Source organism: Passer domesticus, unplaced genomic scaffold, assembly GCF_036417665.1.
Source record: "Passer domesticus isolate bPasDom1 unplaced genomic scaffold, bPasDom1.hap1 HAP1_SCAFFOLD_54, whole genome shotgun sequence".
Classification (NCBI taxonomy): Eukaryota; Metazoa; Chordata; class Aves; order Passeriformes; family Passeridae; genus Passer; species Passer domesticus.
Genome location: NW_026990162.1, coordinates 720,895 through 740,065, shown reverse-complemented (window position 1 = coordinate 740,065; position 19,171 = coordinate 720,895). Strand labels below are relative to the sequence as shown.

At 56.8% G+C, this 19,171-nt stretch overlaps 1 long non-coding RNA gene across 1 annotated transcript; it reads left to right on the top strand.

The window, feature by feature from the left end:
• Window positions 1-234: 234 nt before the first annotated feature.
• LOC135292861 (uncharacterized) lies at window positions 235-8,035 on the top strand. The gene is made up of 3 exons (XR_010355028.1): window positions 235-310; window positions 7,612-7,753; window positions 7,912-8,035. It is a non-coding gene; the product is annotated as an uncharacterized LOC135292861 (long non-coding RNA).
• Window positions 8,036-19,171: the final 11,136 nt, after the last annotated feature.

Below are 19,171 nucleotides of genomic sequence, written 5' to 3'. Positions count from 1 at the left end.
TGGCTGGCCTCTGCCAGCAGAGGCAGCTGCTCCCAGCTCTCCTGCCTCCCGCTTCAGCTGCCCCAGTGCCACCAGCAGCTGCTGGTGCTGCAGCCGTTCACGGCTTCACAGCACAGCCCCGTCTTGCACACAGGGCAGAGGAATACGCAGCCTCTATCAACACCTGCTGGAGCAGCTGCGTGATCCCAATGCGGAGATGCTCTGGACGAGCCTCTCCGTGCTCACGCACGTGCTGCAGGACAAACACCTCAAGATACCCAGCATCACCGCCCTGAAGCTAGCTGAGCCCCTGCTGCCACACTTTGACAACGTAAGGCTCTGTGCCCCCTGCCCATGGCACTGGCCCCTGCCTGGAAACTCTGTGCTCTCTGCAGTTTTCGGCCGTTGCCCCAGTGGGCCTGGAGCATTTGGTGCTTAGGACTTTTCCTTTCCTTCCAGGACAACAGCCAGCTGCAGCTGCTCTCCATTCAGCTCTTCAGCCAGGTGATGGAGCTGGGAGTGGAAGAGGGGGAAGAGCCTCTCACGAGAATCCTGAGCCAGTGCCTGCTGCCTCTATTCCTGTGCTTGGCACGTGGCCAAGGTGAGGTTCTGTGGGATGCTGCCCCATCCATGGCAGGGGGCTCGGCCCCCTCCTGCCCTGGCGCCTGGCGGGCTCCAGCCTCCCCCTGGCCTTAGCACAGGGACACGGGTCCTGTGCCCTGGGCTCTGGTGCCACCTGCGGCTCTCTGCTGCTCTCCAGGACTCTCGCGAAGCCCTGCTTTGTGCGGCATGCTGACTGAGGAGGACGGACCTGGAGGAGCTGCGGATAAAGTTCGCCCAGAGCCTGGTAAGGACAGACCGGCAGCCCCAGCCGCAGGCTGGAGAAGCCCCCTGGCCCCAGTGCTCAGCGTGGGGGGCTGGCAGCTGTGCCCCTGCCCAGCACCGCACCCGGGGCCGCCAGCCTGCGCCCCGCACACCACTCCCCGCCCTGGGACGTGCGGGCCGGCTCGGCCGGTACCGGGCTCGGGCAGCGCCCGGCCGAGGGGCAGAGCCCACGCCGGGCCTTCCCTCCCAGCGCTCCCCGCAGCTGTTGCAGGACCTGGGCCCAGCGGCCGAGCACCTGCGCTGCGCCCTGCCGCGCCTGCAGAGCCCGCAGAGGCCCCCTGCGAGAGACGGCCGTCAGCATCATCGGTGAGCCACAAGCCCGGCGTCCCTCCCCGCCTCCCGGCCCAGCTGCTGCCCCGGCAGCCGGAGCCGAGCCCTCCCCGGGGCGGCAGTGTGCGGCAGGGGCCCGGCCCGAGCCCTGCCCGGGGAGGAGGGCGTGCGGCCCCGGGGCTGGCAGCGCCCGTGTTGGGCAGCTGTGCCGCCCGGGGCCGCCACCTGTGCCTCTGTCTTGCCAGGGGTGGCCGGAGCGCTGATGACGGGGCAGAAGGAGGAGCTCCAGGTCCTCACTTAGGGTGAGTGAGGGCAGCCGCGGGCCAGCGGGGACCGCCGGGGGCAGCTGCACATGCTGGCCCCGCAGCTACACTCCATGCCCGGGCTGCCCAGGGCTCTGCTCCCTGTGCGGACGAGGGGCGGCGGGGGCAGAGCCCGGAGGGCTTTCAGGGACACGTGGGGGATCCGTGGCCAGCACCCTCCGGCCCAAGCCCGTGTCTGCCGCTCCCTCCTGGCCATGGCAACAGCCGGCTGGGATGGCCCTGGCAGGAGGCTTTCCTTGCATTCCCTCAATCTGGCCTCTGGCCGTGACTCTGCTCCTCTCTCTTCCAGCTCTTCAAGCCATCGGGGAAGATCAGAGCCCATCCTGCAGGAGCACACTGATGCAGCTGGCATTCAAAACCAGATCTCTGCGACTTCGTTTGTCAGCTGAATCAGATGGACCGGAGTCTGGCAATTTCCAGCTCCCACTGGAGATGGGAGCACCTGCAGAACAGAAGAGACCAGCTGGAGCTCCAGGCACAGCTCTAGCTGCTCACAGCTGAGCCTGTGGGAAGCTCCAGGAGCTCCTGCCATCCCTCTCCCTGGTGGCATCTCCCTCCCTGCAGCCCTCAGGCCCTGCTCATCCCCTTTTTTACCTACCAGCTCACCCCTTCCCTTCGCTTTCCTTTAATAAACAGTTTAGCTTTTGCACGTTACCCGTGTCTCCGTGGAGCTGAAGCGGTGCAAACCCTGAGCCCGGGGACACGCGGAACCCTGCTGCCCTTCTCTTCTGCGCTGCATTCTCTGCACGGACAGAGAGGAACAAGGCCAGCTCAGGCTGCAAAGCTCCCTGTCCTGCAGCAGCGGAGTGGCAGAGGCTCAGAGGCGTCCCAGTGGCCGCAGCGCTGTCAGGCAGTGCCTGCACGCTGTGTGTGGTTCCGGCGCCTCTGCTCTCCCCACAAGCGAGGAAGCGCTGCCCCTGCCTCAGAGCCAGTCAGAAACCCAAACAAGTGAGACCAGGGCCAGGGGATCCTTCCCATCTCTCTGGGGCATGGATGCAAAACAGCTGCTGCTTTGTGTTTGGGGTGCGCCTGTGTTTGGGCTGTGCTGAGCCCAGAGCCGGCCAGCTTGTGCTCTGCTCTGCCAGGAGCGTTCTGGGAGGGCAGGAGAAGTGCTGCGTGCACAGTGGGAAGGGGCTGACCAGAGCCTCCTGCGGGAACAGGGCTCCGCTCCCTGGCTGGCAACAGCCTGCTTTTGCTGCCCTGAGCGCAGGCAGGAGTTCAGGCATGTGAAGAGGCAGCGGGCAGCTCCTGTTTATAGGGGGCCCGGGGCTGCGTGCCAGAAGGGACCTGTGGAAACAGACTCGGGGGAAGGAAGAGGAGCTGGAGCTGGAGTGCCACGGCTGCAAGGAGCAGAAGGAATTCAGCCTTGCCAGAGTTTCTGAAGTGTGTGTTGGTGCTCCCTGGGAAATGTGCGCATTTGGGGAAATGCCTTTGGAAGAGAGGGGCTTGCTTCTCAAGCAAAGTGCTTCCGCAGGAGCCCCCAATGAGGTAGGTGCAGCTGTCTCCCTTTGCTTCCCTGCGCTCCTTTCTGTCCCTGAGGCCCCTTGCACTTGGCAGTGGGGCGTGGGAAGGGAGAAGGCTGTCAAGAGCAGCTTTGGCACCTGCCTGGGCCTGCGGAGACCAAACCAAGCACCTGTGGTAGGGTGTGTTCCCCGCTTTGAGCACAGGACAGAGCCGGATCATCTCTGTCCAGCTGAGAACCCCAAATGTCTCTCAGAGAGCTGTGAATTCCAAGGCCTTTATTAATGCCATCTTCCCTAGCTGGTGTGTTTTAGCTCTTGGCAAGATGCGTTTGCTTCTTGCTTGCTGGAAGCCGCTCTGCTCCAGGGCCAGCACCGAGCTGGGCTGTGCGGGCCGGGCACAGACCTGGAGAGCACTTGGCCGGCCTTGGTGTGTCCAGGGCTGTGTTAGACACTCGGGGCAACGGATTCCTTCCAACCAGGGGCGCCTTGCCTGGGGAGGGGGTGGCCCCGGGGCACGTGGCAGCGTCACCAAGGGCCCCTTGTGACATGGTGCAGCACGGTCACCGTGTGGCAGCAGCCCTTTGTGACATGCGCTGACATAGGCTGCTCTCCCTCTTTGCACCTGACACGGTGCAGCAGGGTCACCGTGCGGCGCGGTGGAACAGGGTGTGGCAGCAGCCCTTTGTGACACACGCTGACATAGGCTGCTCTCCCTCTTTGCACCTGACACGGTGCTGCAGGGTCACCGTGCGGCGCAGTGGAACAGGCTGTGGCAGCAGCCCTTTGTGACACGCGCTGACATAGGTGCTGGCAGCGTCACGGCCACGCCAGAGTGCTCGGTGCACGCGACGGGACAGGACGTGACAGAGTGGTGCTGTGTGGATCCCCCGCACAGCCAGCTCGTTCATTGCCCACCCGAAGCTTTTCCGAAGCGCTACTCCTGCGGCTGGCCTCACGGCCAGACCTCGGGACACGTTGACTCGGAGTCTTTCCGAGGCATCTCCCATCCCTGCGGCCGGTGCCCCTGTGGCCAGGCCGTGGGAGTTGGTGAACGCCATCATTCACGAGGAGTCTCCTGTCATTGTGGCAGGAGCCCTCGAGAACACAGGGCAGGACTTGCTGTCCTGTCATCCTCCTGAGGCCTCCCTGTCGCAGGTGCCTGCAAGGCACGACTGCGGCACCGCTGACTCGGACCTCTGCCGAGGCATCTGTCCCTCGAGGTTGGGCAGCGGGATGGCGAGCAAAGTGCTCAGCCTGTTCAGGAGCCTTCGGGGGAAGAAAAAGAACGGCCCTGCAGCTGCCCCAGTGCAGCAGCCTCCAGAGCCGGAGCAGTTGCAGCCGCTGCAGGACGGTGAGTGGTGCAGCTGGGCCACAGGCCTGGTGCCTGCAGCCAGCCTAGGCCCCATCCCGCCCCATCCCATCCCATCCCATCCCATCCCATCCCATCCCATCCCATCCCATCCCATCCCATCCCATCCCATCCCATCCCATCCCATCCCTATGGACATGCCCACGGACAGGATGGGACAGGGGCAGGGACTGCCCCCCCGATGGCAGTCGTGCTCCGTCCCTCGGGCACGCAGGGGGCTGTCCCTGCCTGGGGAGCGCAGGGCTGGCCTGTGTTCTCCGGCCTCTCCCACAGCCCCTCAGCTCTGGCTGCTCTCCCTCTTTGCCAGATGCAGCCAAGGACGCCACTCAAGAGCAGGAGACCACCCGCGGCTGCTTCCGTAGAGCGGCGCAGGTACCTGCGGCCATCCCCAGCTGGGCCGGGCCTGCTGGCCCTGCTCGGCCCAGCCCCGTCCTTGCAGCAGACCATGCAACGTCCCTCTCTTCCCGCCCTTCCTTCTGCTGCAGGCACTGCGGAGGTTCCTGCGTCTCCGGCGCAGAAAGAACAGGGCCAACGTGACCGGAGGCACGGCCCAGCCCGACTCCGTGTCCAGCGAGCTGCGGGCAGAGCCTGCTGCCAGCACTGCGCCCGCTGAGCTGGCTGCAAGCTGTGAGCGGGCAGCGGCCGAGGGCCGGGCGGAGGCTGACATGGCCCTGACGGAGGGGATGGCCACCTCAAACACCCGCAATCAGGCCATCCCGGAGGCGGACGCTGTGACTGCCCTGACTGTGAGTCCTGCACCCAATCTGGGGTTTTGCCAGAAGGGTGTTTCTTCACCGCAGCAGGCAATCAGCCTGGGGCCGGGGCTGAAGGCCTCCCAGGATCACGTGGCCCCTCAAGCCATGTCTGCTGGTCCAGCTCAGCCTTTGGGGCCATCACAGTGGGGTGGGAAGGCAAGCACTTCCTGGGCGAAGCTGGGCAAGTTGCTGCCTTGGATGCTGCCTTGGATAGCACACCAAGTCTCCCTCATGCCGTTCCCTCCAGGTGCTAGCCATGGTCAGGGCCATCCTGGAGAGACTGGCGTCCCGCGACACCGTGGACACCGGGCTGCAAATGGCCATTGTGAGCCTGACCGAAGAACATCCCGCTCACGTGGTCATGAGCCTCCTGCACTGCGCCCCACTATGTGACAGGTACGGGGCACCACTGCCTCAAGAGCTCGGTGCTCACCGGCCCGTAGGGTCCCTCGGGCCTCTCTGTTTCCCAAGCCTGCTGCCATGCTCCCTCCCGGCCCCTCAGGGCACCGGGGCTCTGTCACCCGGCCCCACGCAGCTGCACGGGGCAGGGTGCTGACACACAGCTCTGGTCCCACAGAGCTGCCACACTGATGTGGAGGGCCATGGGCACCTCAGAAGTCGCCATGGAGGAGGTCCTTCCGGCGCTGCTCTCCGTGCTAGAGCAGCAGCCACCGCACGGCCCGATCTTCTGCAGCGGGAATGAGGCCGCCTTTGCCCTGGCTGTGAGTTTCTGGAGCTGGCCTTTGCTCGCCCTCCAGGTCACCCTCTCCAGCAGCTCTCCATGCTCTCCCCACGCTGCAGCTCCCGGCCTGGGCTGAAAGCTGGGCTCAGGGCAGGCTCAGGGGCAGCAGGCCGGGTGCCCGCCCTGCCTCTCCCCTCGGGCCCTGCCTCATGGGCACCTCGGCACTGAGCTCTGCCTCGGGGTGCTTTGTCTCTTGCAGGCAACTCTGGTGCTGCGGAGGATTGTCCCCACGTCTGAGTGGCACTACGGGATGCACATTTATTCTCCCCAGCTGCTCGTGGATCTGCTCTTGCAAATGTTTTCTACCACAGAGCAGATGCCAGAGGACGTTGAGACCAGGAGCTTCTGGAGAGTGTGCCGGGAGGAACACGGCCTTCCCAGCGACCCCAACAGGTCCCAGTCGCCCTGTCCTTCCCATGCCCCCTGTGGCCAGGGCCAGTGCTCCCAGCGTGACCTGGCCCTTGCTGGGCACACAGGTTTGCAGCGCAGACCATGAAGGCTCTGCTCTCCCGACTGGGCTTCCACAAGAAGCTGGTGGCTCTGGAGCACACACAGGTCTGGGACGCCCTGCTCTGTGCCAACACCCAGCACGAGGCAGCGGGCCTGCTGGCCAGGTGAGACCCCCTTCTCCCCTCCGCCACTGCCAGCATTTGTGCCCCGTGCCCGGAGTGCCCCACACAGTCCCCGCGGCCGTAAGCGAGAGGGCCTTGCCACCGAGGCACGGCCGAGCAGACTGCACAAGCCTGGCAGAGGAGGATGCCCAGGAGCAGCCGCCTGCCAAGGGGCCCATGTCCCCTTGCAGAGTGCTGGGGAATGATCAGACCTCTGTCAGTCACTCCTGGGAGAGGTTTGCCTGCCGGCTCAGGGCCTTGGTGCCTTTTTCCCCTGCCAGGGAGATGCGCCGTGGCTTGAGCCCCCTGTGTCCCCACATGGCCTCGCACCTGCTCAGCCTGCTCATCCGCAAGCAGCCACGCCGGGATCTGCCTGCTCTGGCGTTCTTTGTGGAGGTGAGCCTGACGGCCAGCGCTGCCTGCCTGAGCTGCCTCCCAGCTCTCGGGCCTCTGCTAGCCGCAGCCGCCTGGGACGCTGCCCGCGCCCGCTGCCCCTGCTGCAGGGGCCCGGCCCTGTGCGGCTCCGGGCTCCTGCCGGCCGGCTCCCCCGTCACTGCCCTGTGCCTTTCAGCTCCTGGACTGTCTGGACTTGAGCCGACACGGTCCCAGTGCCCTCTGGCTCCTATCCAGGCACCTGCCCAGCCAGTGCAGGGACAGGCTGCGCCTGCAGCTCAGAGGCCTCATGCTGCTCAGCAAGGAGCCCTCGCTGGTGAGAAGGGGGCAGTGGCTGAAGCCGCGCTGGCAGCGTGGGGCGGGGGAACACATACCTTTGGCCTTGGCTGGCCTCTGCCAGCAGAGGCAGCTGCTCCCAGCTCTCCTGCCTCCCGCTTCAGCTGCCCCAGTGCCACCAGCAGCTGCTGCTGCTGCAGCCGTTCACGGCTTCACAGCACAGCCTCGTCTTGCACACAGGGCAGAGGAATACACGGCCTCTATCAACACCTGCTGCAGCAGCTGCGTGATCCCAATGCAGAGATGCTCTGGACCAGCCTCTCCATGCTGACGCGTCTGCTGCAGGACAAAGATTTCAAGATACCCAGCATCAGCACCCTGAAGCTGGCTGAGCCCCAGATGCCACACTTTGACAACGTAAGGCTCTGTGCCCCCAGCCAAGAGCACTGGCCCCTGCCTGGAAACTCTGTGCTCTCTGCAGTTTTAGGCCTTTGCTCCAATGGGTGGGGAGCATTTGGTGCTTAGGACTTTTCCTTTCCTTCCAGGACAAGAGCCAGCTGCAGCTGCTCTCCATTCAGCTCTTCAGCCAGGTGATGGAGCTGGGAGTGGAAGAGGGGGAAGAGCCTCTCACGAGAATCCTGAGCCAGAGCCTGCTCCCTCTATTCCTGGGCTTGGCACGTGGCCAAGGTGAGGTTTTGTGGGATGCTGCTGTATCCATGGGAGAGGTCTAGGCCCCCTCCTGCCCTGGCGCCTGGCGGGCTCCAGCCTCCCCCTGGCCTTGGACAGGGACACAGGTCCTGTGTCCTGGGCTCGGGTGCCACCTGCGGCTCTCTGCTGCTCTCCAGGCCTCTGGCGAAGCCCTGCTTTGTGCGGCATGCTGACTGAGGAGGACGGACCTGGAGGAGCTGCGGATAAAGTTCGCCCAGAGCCTGGTAAGGACAGCCCGGCAGCGCCAGCCGCAGGCTGGAGAAGCCCCCTGGCCCCGGTACTGGGCGTGGGGGGCTGGCAGCTGTGCCCCTCCCCAGCGCCGCACCCGGGGCCGCCAGCCTGCGCCCCGCACGCTGCTCCCTGCCCTGGGCCGTGCGGGCCGGCTCGGCCGGTGCCGGGCTCGGGCAGCGCCCGGCCGAGGGGCAGAGCCCGCGCCGGGCCTTCCCTGCCAGCGCTCCCCACAGCTGTTTCAGGACCTGAGCCCAGCGGCCGAGCACCTGCGCTGCGCCCTGCCGCGCCTGCAGAGCCCGCAGAGCCCCCTGTGAGAGACGGCCGTCAGCATCATGGGTGAGCCATGAGCCCGGCGTCCCTCCCCGCCTCCCGGCCCGGCTGCTGCCCCGGCAGCCGGAGCCAAGCCCTGGCCGCTGCCGCCGCCCTCCCGCAGCCGAGCCCTCCCCGGGGCGGCAGCGTGTGGCAGGGGCCCGGCACGAGCCCTGCCCGGGGAGGAGGGCGTGCGCCCCCGGGGCTGGCAGCGCCCGTGTCGGGCAGCTGTGCTGCCTGGGGCCGCCACCTGTGCCTCTGTGTTGCCAGGGGTGGCCGGAGCGCTGATGACGGGGCAGAAGGAGGAGCTCCAGGTCCTCGCTGAGGGTGAGTGAGGGCAGCCGCGGGCCAGCGGGGACCGCCGGGGGCAGCTGCACATGCCGGCCCCGCAGCTACAGTCCGTGCCCGGGCTGCCCAGGGCTCTGCTCCCTGTGCGGACCAGGGGCGGCGGGGGCAGAGCCCGGAGGGCTTTCAGGGGCACGTGGGGGATCCGTGGCCAGCACCTTCCGGCCCAAGCCCGTGTCTGCCGCTCCCTCCTGGCCATGGCAACAGCCGGCTGGGATGGCCCTGGCAGGAGGCTTTGCTTGGATTCCATCAGTGGGGCCTCTGACCATGGCTCTGTTCCTTTCTTTTCCAGCCCTTCAAGCCCTGAGTGAATACGAGTGCCCCTCCTTCATAAACCAGTTTGTCAAGCTGACCTTCGACACATGATCTGCCGAACTGCGCCTGCAGGATGGGAAGAACCAGCGTCCTTTGGCCACCCCCAGTTCCCACTGAAGATGGGAGCACCTGCAGAGCAGAGGGGACCAGCTGCAGCTCCAGGCCCAGCTCTTGCTGCTCACAGCTGAGCCTCTGGCAAGCTCCAGGAGCTCCTGCCTTCTTGCTCCCTGTTTGCAGCTCCCTCCCTCCAGCCCCCTGACCCTGCCAATCTCCCGTTTTCCCTCCCAATTCACCCCTTCACTTTGCCTTCCCTTAATAAACATTTTGGCTATTTCACTTAAGCCGTGGCTCTGTCTGTGGAGCTGAAGCAGCACAAATCCTGAGCCCGGGGACACGCAGGGCCCTGCTGCCGTTCTCTTCCACGCTGTCGTCTGTGCACGGGCAGAGAGGAACAAGGGCAGCTCAGGCTGCAAAGGTCCCTATCCTGCTGCTCCAGTTGCACAGCACCGTGGAGTTGAAGGTCGTGCTGAGCACGCTGAAGGGAACAAGGACCCTGGGTTTTTGAAGAGCCAGCTTGAGTATGCTCTTCCATGGCGAGCATCCACCGAGGGCAGGGGAGCTTGTGGTGCTGGAAGTTCTCACCAAGAGCTTGCTGAAAGCACAGCAATGCTCCAGCCCTACACAAGGACAGGAAGAGGGCAGAACCAGAGACCACCATGGCCTAACAGTGAGCTCTGGCTGTGCCTCAAAGCAAATGAAGCAGCAGCAGCAGCAGCAGTGCAGTGGCTGTGACTCAGAGGCGCGAGCATCCCAGTGGCCGCAGCGCTGTCAGGCAGTGCCTGCAGGCTGGGTGCGCTTCTGGCAGCTCTGCTCTCCCCACAAGTGAGGAATCGCAGCCCCTGCCTCAGGCCCACTCAGAAAGCCAACCAAGTGAGACCAGAGGCAGGGGACTCTTCCCAGCTGTCTTGGGCATGGCTGCAAAGCAGCCACTGCGTCTTCCTGTGCCTGTGTTTGGGGAGTGCTGAGCCCAGAGCCAGCCAGCTTGTGCTCTGCTCTGCCAGGAGCGTTCTGGGCAGGCAGGAGAAGTGCTGCGTGCACAGTGGGGAAGGGGCTGACCAGAGCCTCCTGTGGGAACAGGGCTCCACTCCCTGGCTGGGAACAGCCTGGTTTTGCTGCCATGAGCGCAGGCAGGAGTTCAGGCATGTGCAGAAGCAGCAAGCAGCTCGTGTTTGTAGGGGCTGGGGCTGCGCGCCCAAAGTGACACGTGGGTGTGGGGAAGGAAGCGACACAGAGCTGGAGGAAGGAAGATGAGCTCCAGTTGGAGTGCCTGTGCTGCAAGGAGCACAAGGAATTTGGCCTTGCCAGGGTTTCTGAAGTGTGTGTTGGTGTTTCCCGGGAAATGCAGACATTTGGGGAAGTGCCTTTGGAGGAGAGGAGCTTGATTCTCAAGGAAACTGCTTCCCCAGGAGCCCTCAGTGACATAGGTGCAGCTGTCTCCCTTTGGCTCCCTGTGCTTTCAGTCCTTGAGGCCCCTTGCACTTGGCAGAGGGGCGTGCAAAGCGACAAATCCATGTAGTGATAGACATTATGTTTTCTTGATGCAGAGTGTGATTTTATAGACTCTCTCTTCTGGTGGAGATGCTCTTTTAATTCTAGTGTGTTGATTATGCCTGTTAATACATATTTTAACTTGCTCTGGCATTCTTCACAAAGAGTAGCTGTCCTTTAGTCTTTGATTTACCTCAGCAAATGTTCAGACAGAACTTCAGATATCTGAATTTAGCCCATTTCTCCTCTCACTTTCATTTCAGAGAGTGTCATAAATACAGATCTACACACTAAAGTATCCAAGATTTCTGTGCAACAGAGAGATGAGTAAACAGTAGTAGAGTCCAAGCTACATTACCTTTAGCGATTACCAAAGGCACTAGGTATTTAGAAAAGTTTTCCTTCTTTCAGCAATATTATCAATAGATTGTTATAGATACATATTATAATATTCTAATATTGGCTTTTTGCAAATATTAAAATGGATTTTATATGTGTGATGTTAAAGTAACTTTCTTATAAAGATATAGTTTTTATTTCAGTTCTTAATTAGGCTTAGACATAGTAGTGAAATAGCTGATAGAAGTATGCTTGTGTTCAAATGCCTACTTAAATGGGATAACATCCAATGAACATAGAAAGAAGACACCTGCTACAGATGTGCCCACTGTCAGCACTCACTGTCTGAAGATGGTGCGGACCAAGGTCCAAAAATTGGAGGTGGTAAGAATGGACTAAAACCACAGCCAAGGAATATGCATGCTCGAAGACACAGGAGGAGCCATGCAAAACAATTCTTGGAACATGTAAACTAAAGTTTGCTATGCATAAGGGTCTATGCATATGCAGCAATCTTTGTGCAACACACAGCGTGGGCTTGGCTGAGTGCCCAGATGCATCCAGCCATAATAACCTTTGCGCTATGGTCCTTGTCTCCTGTTGTCCTTTATTAAACTTTATCAGTTTTCACATGTGTTTTTCACATGCATGGACATATTTCTGGCCTGTGTGTTCTTGCTTTGGGGCAGCAATATTGTGTTTGGTGAATTAACGAGATTTTTTCACTTAGCTGCTTGGAAGTTGTGGGAAAAGCCCTTTTGTTGATCTCAGACCTAAGACAAACAAAAGAACTGCAAAAAAAAACCAGAGATGCCAGCCCGAGGCTATCTGAGAATCCCGCCTGGGCTGCCAGGTTTCCAGAAGACACAAGACATGCCCCAGCTGCCAAAGCTGCAGAAGCTGCCAGGCGCTGGGAAAGGCTCCCAGCTGCCCTCCAGCCCTGCCAGTGCCGGGGCAGGGACTGCCCCACTGCACAAGGACACCAAAGGGGCCTGTCCAAAGCAGGGAGCTAAGTCACCTCAGCTGTTACTCAGGGGGTTCTAATGATCATCACTGTTCACTGCTTAGACCCGCCTGGCTCCCAGGCTGGGAATGACCCTTTTCAATGGCTGTGGGTGGATGTCACCCGGATCTGATGAAAGGAGAGCAGGGCAGCTGCGGCTGGCTCTCCGGGACGGACGCTCTGCGGAGTCTGCGGGAGTTGGCTCTTCCAAGCTGCTAAGGGAAAACTTTGATAAGCGTCGGCTTTTGTAGCTGTGGTGGGGTTTGCTTTGCTCCTGGAGAAGGTGGAGAAGCTGTGGAAGAGCACGGGGCTCCCCTTACCTGAGAGGAAACGCGCTCTGATCCTGGCTCAGGCACGGGCTGTACAACCTGCGGCCAGTCCCGTGCTGGTGCGGCTGGAACAGCTGCGCTGCGCTGTGAGCTCAGGAGAATGGAGCTGTAGCTGCTGCCACCCTTGGCTGTGTTTGGAAGCAGAAGGTAGGAACATCAGTCTTCTGTTGTGTTTGACTTTATTGTTATTTAAGATTATAGTAAATACTGAGCATGAGCTGGGGTGCAGATTGTAATTGCTCATCTTTCCAAAGATCTATATAGATTAACCTGTGCCCTGTTTATTTTTCCTAACTCACCAATTTACTGCAGTGGTTTTAGAGTGCATTTTTATTGTTGTAATGTCTGAATGTGGTGGGAGAATATATATGATGTTAGGGTATTTTTGCTTTTGTTTTTTTTTCTAATAAAACCACTCTTTTCAGTTTGGTGAAGATGGAATCTGCTTCTGTCCTTGTATAGAGCTATGGGTTTGTTTACATGGCTTCTCCTTCCCTTTTCTGCCTGGGCTTTCTCACCTGCAGTTTTCAGTAGAAAAGTGAAGCCATAGGTGGAATAAATAGACTCCACAACCTGATGTAGTTATGAAGTGGGTCTGTATTGTCAGCACCCAACACAAGCGAGATAGCTCTCCTGAAAACTTGTGCCCTGAGCCCTGGTCTGAGCCCAATCTTTTATTCACAAAGGTGCTCCATATAGATTGCATTGCTCAACCTTTTCATGCATATCCAACCCCTGGCCCCGCCTGTTCTTGCCTGGCATGATAATTACATCCATGATTTCTTAAGTAAAAGGAAAAAAATCAACACTTAATTCTACAAGCTAAAATTTAAATGCTTAATTCATATTGCTAACTCAAGTGAACTCCAAAAATCTCTATTTCAAAAGCAACAAATATTTGAAAGGTTATACCCCAACATATAACTGTGATCCTCAATTAATACTCCCTTCTTCCACTTGCTTAAAATCTCTTTGTCCTGGGCACTCACTATGGCCTTTTCCTGGAACCTCTCTGGCTGTCTTGAATGCTTATGGAGTAAAAGATAATCCCTGATCTATTTTCAACTCTGCCCAGACAGAGACTGCTGGAAGGGAGGTAGGACTGGTACTGGGGACCTGGCAGCTTCTCCAGGAAGAAAAATTATTGAAATAATGGTAATGTGGACAAGGCATGCAAGTCCAGGTGGTGAGCTCAAATATGCAAGTACTTGCAGTTTCCCCTCAGCACTTGACAGCTAAGGGGTATGGTCTCTTCTTATTTCTGTTCTTAATCCTCAATCCTTGCCACACTCCTTCAACATCTTTTGCATTGTCATCTTCCCTGTTTTCTCCCTCCCTTCTTCTGTCTGTGACTTTCTGTACACGACAGACAATCTGTCACACACTGTCAGCTTGCTCAGTCACCCGAGCAGTGATAATGATGGTGTAGAAATTGTAGGTGCACAGCAGGCAAAGGTGTCATGCTTCTGTGTGCCCTCTGCAGGCAAAGCTGCTTCCCAAAGCTACAGTCACACTTGGAACAAAGGCTTGTCCCCACTGCTTTGTTGTGGTTTATGCATTGATGGAGCAACACTTCTGTCTCAGCCCGCTTAAGCCACTGCAAAGCTGGAATTGTTGCTTTAGCAGCAGATGTGCTGGCAGGGTTCTTACAGCTCCTTAGTAAGAACTCTACAGTTCTTCTAGAAGAGGTTTGTGATCTTGGTGCAATGAAAACAATGCCTTCAACTGCTGCAGTGCAAGTCATGCACTCATGTAGATGTGTTTTCAGACACAGCTATTTCTATATATGCCTAGTGAGTGGCCTCCTGGGGAGCAGGGACAAACGAGGAAGGAAAGTGGGCTCATAAAACATAAAACTGGGCTTCAAAATGAAGCCATGACTTCCCTTGACACAGAAGGACATAAACTTTATCTTGATTGGCCTGAAGGGAATAAACAAGTCTCTCAATGTCCTGATCTTTCCCTAGTCTGAAATGATTTAGAAAAATTTGATTTTTTTTTTGTTTTGTTGTTTTTGTTTTTGTTTTTGTTTTTTTTTTTTGGTGGAGGTTGGGGTCTGCATTTCAAGCCTGTTCTCCCAGCAGTCAGGGACCTGCACAGCTGCTGTGGGTGGGGCAGGTGATTACTAACAGCATGGTGAGAAGTTGGCTTGTGCCTGGTTGAGGGCTTGAGGACTGTGGTGAGAGAAGGGCCAGGGAGTGGAGTGGAAAATACTATTTACACAAGCAGGTATAGGTGGATGTCTGGCGTGTAGGTGGGATTTAACTGGTTTAGGTACTGCATTTATGAAGAATTGAACATTTAACTCTGAGATAGGACTATTTAGTTGCTACTCTAAATGCTGCATTTACTAACACGTAATGTAATTTCTGCTGCTGTGGCAGAACCTGCTGTCCCCTGCTCTCGGAACAGGCGTGGAGGGTCCCCAAGGCAGCCTCAGAATGGGCTTTGCCCTCACCTTGGCTTGTGCTGCTGCCGATTTTGGAGACAATTGTGCATAAGAACGGGCACTAGAACCAGACTTGGGGCTGGCATGCTCTGCATTTCCAGGATGGCTCATGGACAGGGTAAGGTGCTATCGGTGCCCTCTGCATCAAGCTGTGATTCTATGGACACTCCAGCAAGAGAGGTTTTTTCAGGGTGATTAAACCTTCATCCTTGCTGTGCTTCCTGTGACATTTGCATCTCTATTTTGTAAAACTTCAGAAATCTGAGTCATCTTTGGCCCTGTGAAATGTTATAAACATCAGCAAAAGCCATCATAGTTTGCATGTGAAAATACATATTTTTTGACATTTGGGAGTTGGAAATTCTGATAATTTAAAACCAATTTCTATTGCTGATGATACAGAAAGGGGGCAGGTTGGTGCCTTGGTGCCTATGTTTGCTACTGTTGCCTGAAAAATAACTTTTGCAGTAGCACCCTATGGCCCTGGGTGGCCAGAACGGAGGTCCAGGAGGCTTGACAGGTGTTTACTACTGAGTCCTTGACCTTTTAAGCCAAATAAAAGTTATAAATTCTTAGAACTATGTATTTATAAAAGAAAGTATAAAGGAGAGATGTTGTACACTGTGTGTGTCCCACCTTAAACATATGACATTATAAAAGCACACTCTCCAAACATCCATTCTTTTGTATGACCAGGTAAATGCCAGGTAAAACTGATTTCTTTGTTCAGAAGTATCTCACCTACTGACAACAATTGGAATTGCTTACAGGGCCTCAGTTGCAAATGCAAAACATTCAAAACTCAGACTAACTGGTTACATTAGAAAGCACACTTTGCTTTTCTCAAGGGGCTGGTTGTGAGCTATTTGATGAGCTATTCATGAACATATCCTGGGGCTGTTTGCATCAAACACTGGGATTTTGTTAGCAGGAAAAGAGGGAAAGTGCACTATGTGTGGGAAAGTAATTCCTTCCCAAAATATGTGCTTGGAGGCTACTTGGGTCAAGAGAATTTATTTTTAATTGCATGGGCTGAAGAACTGCCCACCATCTGCTTTTTCAGAAAAAGAGGGTTGAGTCTTTGGCCCATTGCAGAGCCTTAAATGAGCAAAGCTGAAGGGATTTGCCCCAAAAAGCAAGGAGTGTGTGAGGCTCATGGCCATAGCTGTCTGCAGAAGTGAGCATGGGCCAAGGGAAGGTCCTGCTGCCCAGAGCCAGCCCGAGGTGTCCCTGAGGATGTGTCACATCCTCTGCCTCCTCTGCCAGTGCTGCCACAGAGCACAACAGGAGGGATTCCAGGGATTTGTCAGCATGGGGAGGACGAGCATGAGCTCCTGCTGATATTTCCATCCAGGGCTGGCACTTTCAGGCCAGCAGTGACAGATTCTGCAGCTCTGGCTGCACAGTTGCTGTTGGCAGTGCTGTGACAGCCTCTGCCACCAAGGCAGAGTGTCTGCAGGGGCAGGATGGTGTAGAGATGCCTCTCAGAGAACGGAGAGAACACCTTCAAACAGCATCTGGCAGAGTTAATGAAGGGGTGGTAAATTCCTTTAAAGGGGACAGGTTATAGAAACCTCTCTCTGTGAATATAAGAGACTGTAGGAGTGAAGAGGGAATGGGAAAAGGGAAGGGAAAGGTAGAAAAAAGAGGCAAGGGAAAGAGAGAGGGAGAGGATAGAGTTATTGGACATTCTGATTTTATCTAAAGGACATTTTCTGACTACATAGATGTTTGCTACAATAGTGCTTTTCGACATGCTATGGCTTTCTAACTCATGATATTAACTGATCACAGTGTGTTTTAAAAAACATAAGAAAAAAATCAGTAAAAAGTTTTCCTTCAAGACCAAATATCTGCCAGAGTCTGAGTGCCATGGTTAATGGCTTTTGAACATTCACAGGAATGGTCGAAGCATTAAAGTAATTAAATAGGTCTCTCAGAATCCAGCATAAGTTGTACTGATGAGGAGATTAAATAGAGATTCCCATTGCACTGTGTGTTTTATAGAGGCGTAGTGACAGTATTTCACGCACACATAATAACATAAAGAAAGACAGCTCATGCCTGTTGCCAGGATTTTTAGTGAAAAAGCCTCTGCTAGGATTTTCCTGTCCTGAGGAGCTGAGGGCCCCAGGAAAGAAATGTAAACAATAACTATCTGCTGCTGTGGAGTGCCACAGGTGACTCTTCCATTGGTCCATGTGGATTGTTTTCAATAAGTGACCGATCACAGCCACCTGTGCCAAGGCTGTGAGCAGTCACAGGATTTTTGTTATTCATTCCTGTTCTATTCTTGTCTTTGTAGCCTTCTGATCTCTTCTCTCTGTTCTTTTTAGTATAGTTATAATGTAGCATTTTAGTATAATATATATCATAATAAATCAGCCTTCTGATCAACATGGAGTCAAGCCTCGTGTCCTCGCACCAGGGGTCCAAGTCAAAGCAACAATTGGTGACCCCTGGACGTGTGAAACTGATGGTCACCCCAAGAGTGACCATGGAATCTAGCCTGGAGCTGAAGAAACGAGACCCTGAAGATGGGCAGAGTTCACAGCCAAGGCGAACAGGAGAACCTGTTGGACTTTCCTGGAGATTGTGTCCTGAGACCGCAGAGCAGCAGAGCTGCACAGCTGGATCCACAAGGACACTGTCTAAAGGTACTGTTATTTTTTCCCTTCCTGAAGATCCTGCCATTCGCAAAAGGTGGGAGGAAATTTGGAAAAATGTACCTTAAGAAGCTCAGGTTCCGTTTACTGCGTCAGAGGAGAAAGTTATTAAACTCTGGCACAGATGGGGACGCGAGGACGGAGTTAATAGTCTGTGGGAGAGACTGTGTGTTGAGTTTTTCAGATGGGCAAAATTTCATGGATTTTTTACAAATGTAGCATACTCCCTCGATTTATATCTTTGGGAGTTCATGGACGCTGCTTTTGACTGGACAATGGACCAGGGTGTTACACTCCCAACAATATATGGAGTGCACCTATGGCTTTTTTTCTGTATTTTGGAAAAAAGGAAGGCTGCGGGGGACGTCGTGGCCTGGTTTGGTCGCGCTCCGTACCCGCCAGGTTCGGCACGAGAGAAGCCTCTCCAAAAAGACGAACCGCGGGTTCCCAGCCCCCCCGCACTGCCCACAGCTGAGCAAAAGTTTTTCTCTCTTCCTTCGGAGCAGACAGAGCTGCCTTTCCCCCCAGATCCTTCTCTGGGGGGGGATGGGGAGCCGGGCCGGCCCCGCCCGCTCCACCGCGGAACTCTCCGCTTTCTCCACCCCGGGAGGGGGAGGACCCGGAACCGCCTCCCGCCGATCCGCCCGTGTTGCCAGGCAGCGCGATCAACAACAGTGATTCCCCGGCTGTGCTGCTGTTCCCGGGAGCTGCAGGAGCTGCCTCCGTGTCTTCTTTCTCTGCATCCCAGCCGGCAACTGAATTCGCAACGGTGCAGGCGGCGCCGGCGAGAGCCGACCCCGCTCCGAGCCCGCCGCCCCCGCCTGTCCCGCCGCTCCCTGCCGATCCAATTGCAGTGCAAGAGCTTGCCGAGAATGGTGCTGAGCCCACGGGATCGTCTCAAGAGTCGACACCAGCGCCCGTGCTGCCCGCACCACCCACGCCAGTTGTCTCGCAGGTTTCCGAAACTCCATCGTTCGCATCAGACCCTGCGAAGAGCCTGTCCTTCCGTGGAGGAGGCGTGGCCCTCCAGCTAACTGCAGGAGCAGTTCGGCTGGCTGTGTTCAAAATCAGTATGGTTTCTGGGTCATTTCGTGTGTGGTCGGGGGCTTCTCCCTGGGGGTTGGGGTGCCTGCCTTCCCCCGAGCGCCCCAGCGGCGTGGGGGAGTTGGCTCCTGTGGCATCTGCCTCTGGTTCCCAGCCCAGTGGGGATGGGGGTGGTGCTGCGGAGCAGAATGCAGGAGAAGTGCCATTTGCCTTGCAGGAGCAAGAGAAACAGAGCAAAGCAAGCATTGCTCGCTTGCTCTGGGGACAAGAAACCCTCAGATCTGGGATGACAATTCCTGAGAATGCTTCTCTTCCCGAGCTGTCGGTGTGCACCGGTGCTGCTGGGGGGAAGAAGCATTGGGTCATTTCTGCTCTCAAGATGCTGGCAGCATGGTCCTGCCAGGTTCTGAGCATGCAGAGCCCGCCTTGCAGGCTGGTTCTGGGCCGTTTGGCTCATTTCCCTGGGCCGGGGCCACTGCCCCGCCCAGTGCTGGGTTTGGGGACTTTGCTTTCCTCACAGGGACCTGGGCCACCATTCTGTGAGCCAGGTCTGGGTTCTCTGGTCCGTCCACCAGGACCAGGGCCACCCAAGGGTCCTAGAGACCCTCTGCTGCTGCTACTCTTCTTCCTAAAAAAAAAAAAAAAATAATAAAAAAAAATAAAAATTTATAAAGAAAAGTGGAAAGAGCTAGCAGCTCAAAAGCATTGAAAAGCCAAAAATTAGCCTCAGCCCAAGTGGTTCAATGAAGGGCTGTGGCCAGGGCATTCTAGAAATTTTCTCTGAATTGTTTTGTGATTGTCAATAAATTTTTCATAATT